Raw genomic sequence first — 8192 nt, forward strand, 5'->3', positions numbered from 1 at the left:
CAAATAATTATTAAAATTCTTAATAAAATATACTATTGCACTGATGAAGAGGGGTGTTCTGTTTATGACTGAAACCCAACTACAATCATGTTTGTAATCATGGGGCTTAAAGATTATATACAGAAAAAAAAAAAGATGCATGGCATCAATTGAACGCCTGTATATTATTTGGTACCAGGTGCATGGAAGACCAAAGGTGATAGAAAAAAATACAGATCATAAAAACACAAGAAATATAGAAAATATTGAACTGGGAAAAGGAGAAACCATCACCCATATTAAACCCAACTATGTTATGTGTGGACTTTAAATTGGAACATGGAATATTATTTTAGTTGAAAAAGAAAGGAGTCAGTGGGTGTCTCAATTAGTGGTACAAGGCTTTGCATGTACGTGAGTTCAATTCCTGGTTCCTGTGCCCCTAGCATAGAATGTTGCCCTGTTGGTATAAATTACACCCTAAAAATAAGGGAATTAGGATAAATTTGTCTATACTACCAGCAGCAGTAGGGATAGGAAAAACGGAAACCTCACAAACATAGTAATTGTTTATAATCTGAGACTCTGGCCATTCTATATGGATAAAATCTCTTCTTGGGGCAAGTCTAATTTAAGGAAGGATAAATGGCTAAAGATTTGGATCTGTGTAGTTAACAGAAATTCTTGCTAGAAGTATCTGTGTGGATTGAGACACATTATAACAGGAATCAATGTCTTCTTGGAGAGGGAACACTTTTAAAAATCCATCCCTTGGTTACTCAATGTTAGGAACCAAACAATAATAAAGTGCAGGTATTGAAGAGTGGAGTCAATAATCAGCAGGAAATGTGTACTCTATTTAAAAAGACCCTGTAGCAAACTGAGGAAAAGTGTTTCCAAAAGAATGATCTTGTTAGTCCTTAACTACCCTCAACTCCATTTTTTATTTCTAATCTCTCTTTTTCCTTCTTCCTCCCTCTTTTTTCCCACCAGTCTCCATCCCATCTTTCTTAGTTCTTTAGATATAAGTTTAGCATAGATAAAAATCTACTTGGCAAACAATATCCTAATGTCAAAAATGTACATTATTAAAACTCTGTTTTGACTAGTGTTATATCAAGTTAAAGAAAATTTATAAAACTAAATGTTAGAAATAACTCTAGGAAAATTAGTATGTTAAGCTCTCAGACCATATATCTTGGGGTTTCTTTTTATTCACATTTTCTTCATTCTCTTTTTTCACTTTCCAATTTAATTGTTCCAAATTTATACTATAGTACTATAATTTCTGGGAAAATATCAGTAAATTAGAATAACATATTTTGCCCAATACCCTATGCAACAAAGTAGATCCCTTAAATCTATTGTCTTGCAAATAAAAGGTACCTCATAATTTTCAGTGATTTTTTTCAAGGCCATAAGACTAGAATAGCTGAGATTTTTGCCTCAACTCCTAATCTTTTCACTGATCTTCAATCCTTTTATCTTAATCCATTTTCTCCTCCCAATATGCTTCATCACCACTTACTATATTATCATAAGTATTTTTAATATTCATCTTCTTTAAAAACATCCTTCACAGTATTATTTTTATTATCATTATTCTAAGCAAAACTTTTATATATAAAATGATTTGAAGGGCCAGATAGCAATAATAGCACAGCTGTGGGTATTTGCCTTGCATTCAGCTGACCCGGAGCCAACCCAAATTCAATTCCTAGCATCCCAGATGGTCACCCAATCCTGCTGGGAGCAATTTCTGAGTGCAGAGCCTGGAGTAACACCTGAGCATCGCCTGGTGGGCTAAAAAACCATAAATAAATAAATAAATAAATAAATAAATAAATAAATAAATAAACTTTCCAAAAGAATACAAAGGACACCTAAGGAACCAAAAGAAAGAAGACAGTAAAAGAAAACAAGAGACATGAATGATGACAGAGTAATAAAGAGATAATGAGGTTAAGATTCATAAAATTCCAAGCTCAAATAAAATTTCACATAGAAATTTTAATGTGCCAATAACAGAAGAATCCAGGGAGTGAACTCAGAAGAGAAATACAGGGATATGCTTCCAAGCAATAAAGGGATGTTGGGTGGGAAAATTTTTAACTGAGAGAAAAAGCAATTTCACAGGTGGAACATTAAGACTTCCGAAAAATTCTAATGTGTGAAATGCAAGCTACTTAAAACATTAATAAAATTCAATTAACTTTGAAATAAAATAAATAAATCTGCAAGTGATGGCCTTGACAAAAGACAAGGAAGGTCTTTTTTTTGTTTTGTTTTGTTTTGTTTTGTTTTGTTTTGTTTTTGTCCCCCCATTCACAATACAGACCAGGCAAAGGACCTGGTTTGAGGTGTATATGGGAAGCATTTACTTACCTCCTCTTTCTATGACAAGAAAGTTTTTGATGCTTGAAACACACTTCAATTCTTTGGAGATTAGTATTCCCTGAGACAATTATTCTTTTTCTAAGGGAGACTTCACCATGAGCAGAGAGACAGAATCATAGTCAGAATGAGCAGGGTCTCATTCTAGAACTGGAGACCCAAGAATTCTAGCTGATGCTTTGTGAGCAGGAGGCCCAGTTTCAACTCAGGTAATAAATGGTCCACCCAGTACTGTTGGGAGCAATACCTGAGCACCAAGATGGAAGTAGTCCCAAGCACCAATGGATTCATTAAAAAAAAAAAAAAAAAAAAAAAAAAAACCTCACTTTATATGAAGTGGCAGTGTAGATGTTTTCTACCTTTAATTTACAAATTTTACCAATTTATGTGTTCTTTCTCAGACTAAGGATCAGTATCTGTGAAATGGTAGGAAGCATGAGTACCATTTTTGAGTAAGGTAGTATAGAGGAAATATTTATGAGTATACACAGAGCCCTTCTCTACCAGGAATCTGAAATGCAGGAGAAAAATTATACAGAAATGAGAAAGAATGAGAGCAACAAAGGCAAAAAGGGAAGGAGAAAAGGAAGTTTGGGAAGGAAAGGAGGAAAGGAGGAAAAGACAGGAAAATAGAACTTTAAAAAATGGAAATAATCCTGGCTGTTTCAAGTAAGAGATTTGTAACATAAGAAAAGTAAATAAAATAGATTAATTTAATGGAAAAAATAAATGTGTAATTAGTGATACAGAAAGAACCTCAATAATTTGACAAGTGAGTGATTTGTTAGGTAATCCACTGCAAAGAAATAAAGATAATAAAATAAAATCAAGTGCCTATTGAACTTTTCTCCCAAAATATGCTTTTTTCCCAAAGTGGCATTAGACAATGCTATAGATTAAATGTCGAGAATTCGACATGTTTCTATGTTAAAAGTTACAGCTGAGCATCCTGTTGGAAAATAAAAGTTTAGGATTGCGATTACATATAGAAGGTGGCTCTCTACAGTGGCCATTATCTCAAATTTGTCCTTTTTGTCAAAATTCTTTCCTGTATTGATAGCTTAAGTAATAGATTCCAAACAATGAAAATGTAAAAATGTAAAACTCATGTTCATAAATGCTGTGAAAGTAAAGAAGGTATTACTAAGGCTGTTAAACCTCAGGCTTGACCTTTTACTATTTGTCCAAAAGCATCAGAGAGTTAATTTAGCAAATTTTAATGGAAACTTGAACAGCTTCATGGTCAATAAGGCTGGAAAGTTGTTCCCTGTGGCAGCTTTGAAAGACAACTGGGAAGATCGGTAAAGCTTGAGACATTTATTTCCAACCATTTCCTTAGCCTGCCTGAAATTTCTCTTCTTGCCATCAATCTCTCGATATACTCTTAAAAAATCATTATCCCCTTCTTCTGACCTGGAGGAATTCTCTTTCGCTCTCTCTCTCTTTTAGACTTCGAGCAACATTCATTCTGTGGTGTTCTCTCAGACAATTGGAAACAGTTCAGAATTGCTCTTGGTATAAAAGGGGGAAAAATACAGCCCCCTCCGTTCCCAGCCAAAGTCCCATATAATAAAGTGCTCAAATAATATTTTGTGAATGTCATTCAGTTATCACTGGAAATAGTTTTTATCAATCATGTTTGAGAGAAATCTGGCCCATAAGCCAGATACATGGATTTCTTTACATCAGTGGCCTTGGTATCATTAGTCATCTTGAATTCTTGTTTTTGTTATTTTTAGGATTTTTTTTTAAGAAAGGAAAGAAAGTTCTCTCCAAAAAAAAAAAGAAGTTGAAATGAACAACTACTAGTTTATTTTAAAATGTGTTTTACATTTTAAAAAGAAAAAGTAAGTTTTTCTAAATAGAAAACTCAATTTTCATACAACAGTTTGAGTATTTATTTTATGATCTAATTATGTAGCAGGCCATTATGTAAAGTTATCTACAGGCTTAATTTTGTCAACATGAAATTGGAGTGTGTTTTGCTTAGTGAAATTCAAACTCAAGCAGAGTCTTACATACATAAAAAAAATAACTCAATATATTGAATTCTATATTCTTTATTTTCTGATTAGTAAGCACACACAAAAAATATTGGCATTTTCCCCAAGGACAAATCCATTTCTTTTTTAAGTCAGCTATCTTTAAAAAAAATAAAGGAAAGGGAATGGGCTGGATTGATAGTACAGTGGGTAAGGTTCATTGCCTTGCATGCAACAAACTTTTATTTGATTCTTATTACCCAGGTGGACCTCTGAGTCCAACAGGAGGCATTCCTGAACAAAGCGAGGAGTTAATCCTGAGTTCTGCTGAGTGTAGTTCAAAACAAAACATAAAAAAAAAAAGAAAGAAAATAGTGCCCAGGATACAAGAGCCACCTACTGAGTGGGAGAAACTATTCACCCAATACCCATCAGATAAGGGGCTAATCGCCAAAATATACAAGGCACTGACAGAACTTTACAAGAAAAAAACATCTAATCCCATCAAAAAATGGGGAGAAGAAATGAACAGACACTTTGACAAAGAAGAAATACAAATGGCCAAAAGACACATGAAAAAGTGCTCCACATCACTAATCATCAGGGAGATGCAAATCAAAACAACTATGAGGCACCACCTCACACCACAGAGAATGGCACACATCACAAAGAATGGGAATAAACAGTGTTGGCGGGGATGTGGAGAGAAAGGAACTCTTATCCACTGCTGGTGGGAATGCTGTCTAGTTCAACGTTTATGGAAAGTGATATGGAGATTCCTCCAAAAACTGGAAATCGAGCTCCCATACGATCCAGCTATACCACTCCTAGGAATATACCCTAGGAACACAAAAATACAATACAAAAACCCCTTCCTTACACCTATATTGATTGCAGCACTATTTACCATAGCAAGACTCTGGAAACAACCAAGATGCCCTTCAACAGATGAATGGCTAAAGAAACTGTGGTACATATACACAATGGAATATTATGCAGCTGTCAGAAGAGATGAAGTCATGAAATTTTCCTATACATGGATGTACACGGAATCTATTATGCTGAGTGAAATAAGAGAGAGAGAAAAATGCAGAATGGTCTCACTCATCTATGGGTTTTAAGAAAAATGAAAGACATTCTTGCAATAATAATTTTCAGACACAAAAGAGAAAAGAGCTGGAAGTTCCAGCTCACCACAGGAAGCTCACCACAAAGAGTGATGAGTTTAGTTAGAGAAATAACTACATTTTGAACTTTCCTAATAATGAGAATGTATGAGGGAAATGGAGAGCCTGTTTAGAGTACAGGCGGGGGTCGGGTGGGGGGGAGGAGGGAGACTTGGAACATTGGTGATGGGAATGTTGCACTGGTGATGGGTGGTGTTCTTTACATGACTGAAACCCAAACACAATCATGTATGTAATCAAGGTGTTTAAATAAAAAAAAAAAAATAAGAAAGTTGGAAAAAAAAACAGAAAGAAAAGAATAGAATAAAAGCCCAATGGATTATAAAGTTTAAAGATAAAGTAATATGGCCCACTGAAAAGAAAATTTTGCTTTTTTTTTAAAGTACTCATTATTAGACATGGTTTAAATTGTACTGGAACTTCTTGGATCAGGTACTATATAGAGATATTCAATCTTTGTAATTCAGATAGTTTTACCCTCAGGAAAGAATCTTTGGAATATTATTCCATTATGTAAGTAATTAAGAGGGAATGACTTAAATGAATAGTTACTTCATGCTTATCTCTTGAGTTATTTATTTTTCAACAGCAAAAAATTAGTAAGACTTCTTTTAGATATGTGTATTTAATTAAAATCAATAAAATACAGGAGAAACCAGTTGATTGAATGATTACATACGCTAGATGATATTCATTGAGATTTTCTCTTAGATCACCTTTATTACTTAAATTCAAAAATTTTTCTACATAATATAAGATGTGGATGAGTTAGAAAAGTGATTGATGAGTACTGTTAACACATCAAAGAGAAGAGAAAAAGCCGGACTATTAAGGCATGAAAGAAAGTGACAAGGGTTTGAAAATAAGTTCAATACTTTTGAGACCAATCTAAAGTTTTTCAACCATGGTGATTATAAAATAACAAACTCAAAGATCTGACTTAATCAATCTTTTCTGGGGTCTAAGCATAGCTATCTCTTGAAGAGACCATTTCTGTAGTTTTTTACTATATGGCCAGAATTGGACATCTTCTGTAAGAAGTTCATGAACACTTGGGGATTCCAAAGATGTTTCTATGATTCTGTTCATTATACATGTCAGAATCATACTAAAGTTTTATTTGCCTTTTTCAGACTGTTGACAGTCAAGATGGTATAAAGGCAATAATGGGTAAAATAGTAGCCAGATTTTATGGACCAAGACAGAGACCAAAAAAATGGTATTCATTGTCATATTTTTAACAACACATGCTTATAGTTTTTTTTAAATATTCTTCTTAAGAATATTTCAAGCAAAGTAGAAAATGGTATTGATAAAGAAACGATTTTCAATGTAACATGAAGTCAAAGTAGAAAATAGTATCAACCATTGGTTTTCAATACCATCATTAGATAAATTCATTGATATTTTTAGTTTCTGATAATTTAGTAGGTAATTCGAGTTCCATTTAGCAAAATAAATAAACACGTAGTTTCAATAAATCCACATGTTCTGTTTATTGCCTTTGTTTCAATTGTACTATATAAATAATTTCTAGGTCTGAAATCTCCAGGAGTGAAAGGGAAAACTTTTTTTCAAGTAGGAATATTTTATTATTTTTATTATTTCCCAACCTCTTAATTTTTTCAACTTAATTTTTTCTTATGGACATTAAGGTAACATATTTACAATAGTGTGTTAATGTTTATGACCTTAGTTTATAGTTGCTGTACCTCATACTAGCATGAGGCCCAATACCCTCCACCAATGTCCTTATGTTACTTCTCATTCACCACTTGTTCATTCCCTTGTTCCCCTCTTACCTCCTCTTCTTTTTTTTAAATATATTTTTTATTTAAGTAACATGATCATAGTTGGGTTACAGTCATATATAGAACACCCCCCCTTCATCAGTGTAACATCCTCCCCTCCCCCCTTCCCATCCCCTGCCTGTATTCGAGACAGGCATTCTACTACAGTTATTTGTTTTTAAGTTCAGTAAATTGTATTTTTTTTCCTTAAAGGATAAGATAAAAAAAATATAGTAAAGGTATGATAGTGGCAATCACCATTGTTTTCATAGGTCCAGAAAAATGGGGAAAATGGAAAAAAATCCTTGACCTGATTACAAAAAGGCCTCACCCCAGAAGTTTATTGGCATAAGACCAACCCTGGGTTCCAGGAATAACAGTCTGTCATTCTCCGTGGTCCCAGTGAAACTTTTTCACACTTTAGCTATTGTTGGTATCAGATTCTTATATTTAAAGACTCTGGATTTTGTCCATTTCTTTCATAGATGTCAGGCTGATGTGGAGCATCCTCTAGTTTCAGCATACCATTAAATGTGGAGCCATCTGCCCTGCATGCAGACTATTGCTGAATCGTCTGGGTGTTGGGAGCACTCTTTGGAGTAAGTCAATGCCAAAGCAGTGGTAGGTCTTCCCTGGTAAAGGCTTGGATCCTAGTAATGTTATAGACAATTATGGTTGTTTCCATAGATGGTATCCATTGTTCAGGTGTGTGTGGGCAATGCCCATTCTTCTGAGGCCTAAACCAAATCATTATGCCAATGTTCAGGGTAAAAGGCCTAATTACATTACCAAATTTGTGTTCCCATCTCTATTAGATAATAACTTGTTTGCATATGTATTATTTTCCCATTTTATTGTGC

The 8192-nt window shown here is 34.0% G+C and overlaps 1 pseudogene; it reads right to left on the minus strand.

Annotated features, from left to right (window-relative positions):
• Nucleotides 1-2290: 2290 nt before the first annotated feature.
• On the minus strand, nt 2291-2389 carry LOC126008013 (uncharacterized; annotated as a pseudogene).
• Between the last annotated feature and the right edge of the window lie 5803 nt (nt 2390-8192).

The sequence above is a fragment of the Suncus etruscus genome, chromosome 4 (genome assembly GCF_024139225.1).
Source record: "Suncus etruscus isolate mSunEtr1 chromosome 4, mSunEtr1.pri.cur, whole genome shotgun sequence".
Lineage (NCBI taxonomy): Eukaryota > Metazoa > Chordata > Mammalia > Eulipotyphla > Soricidae > Suncus > Suncus etruscus.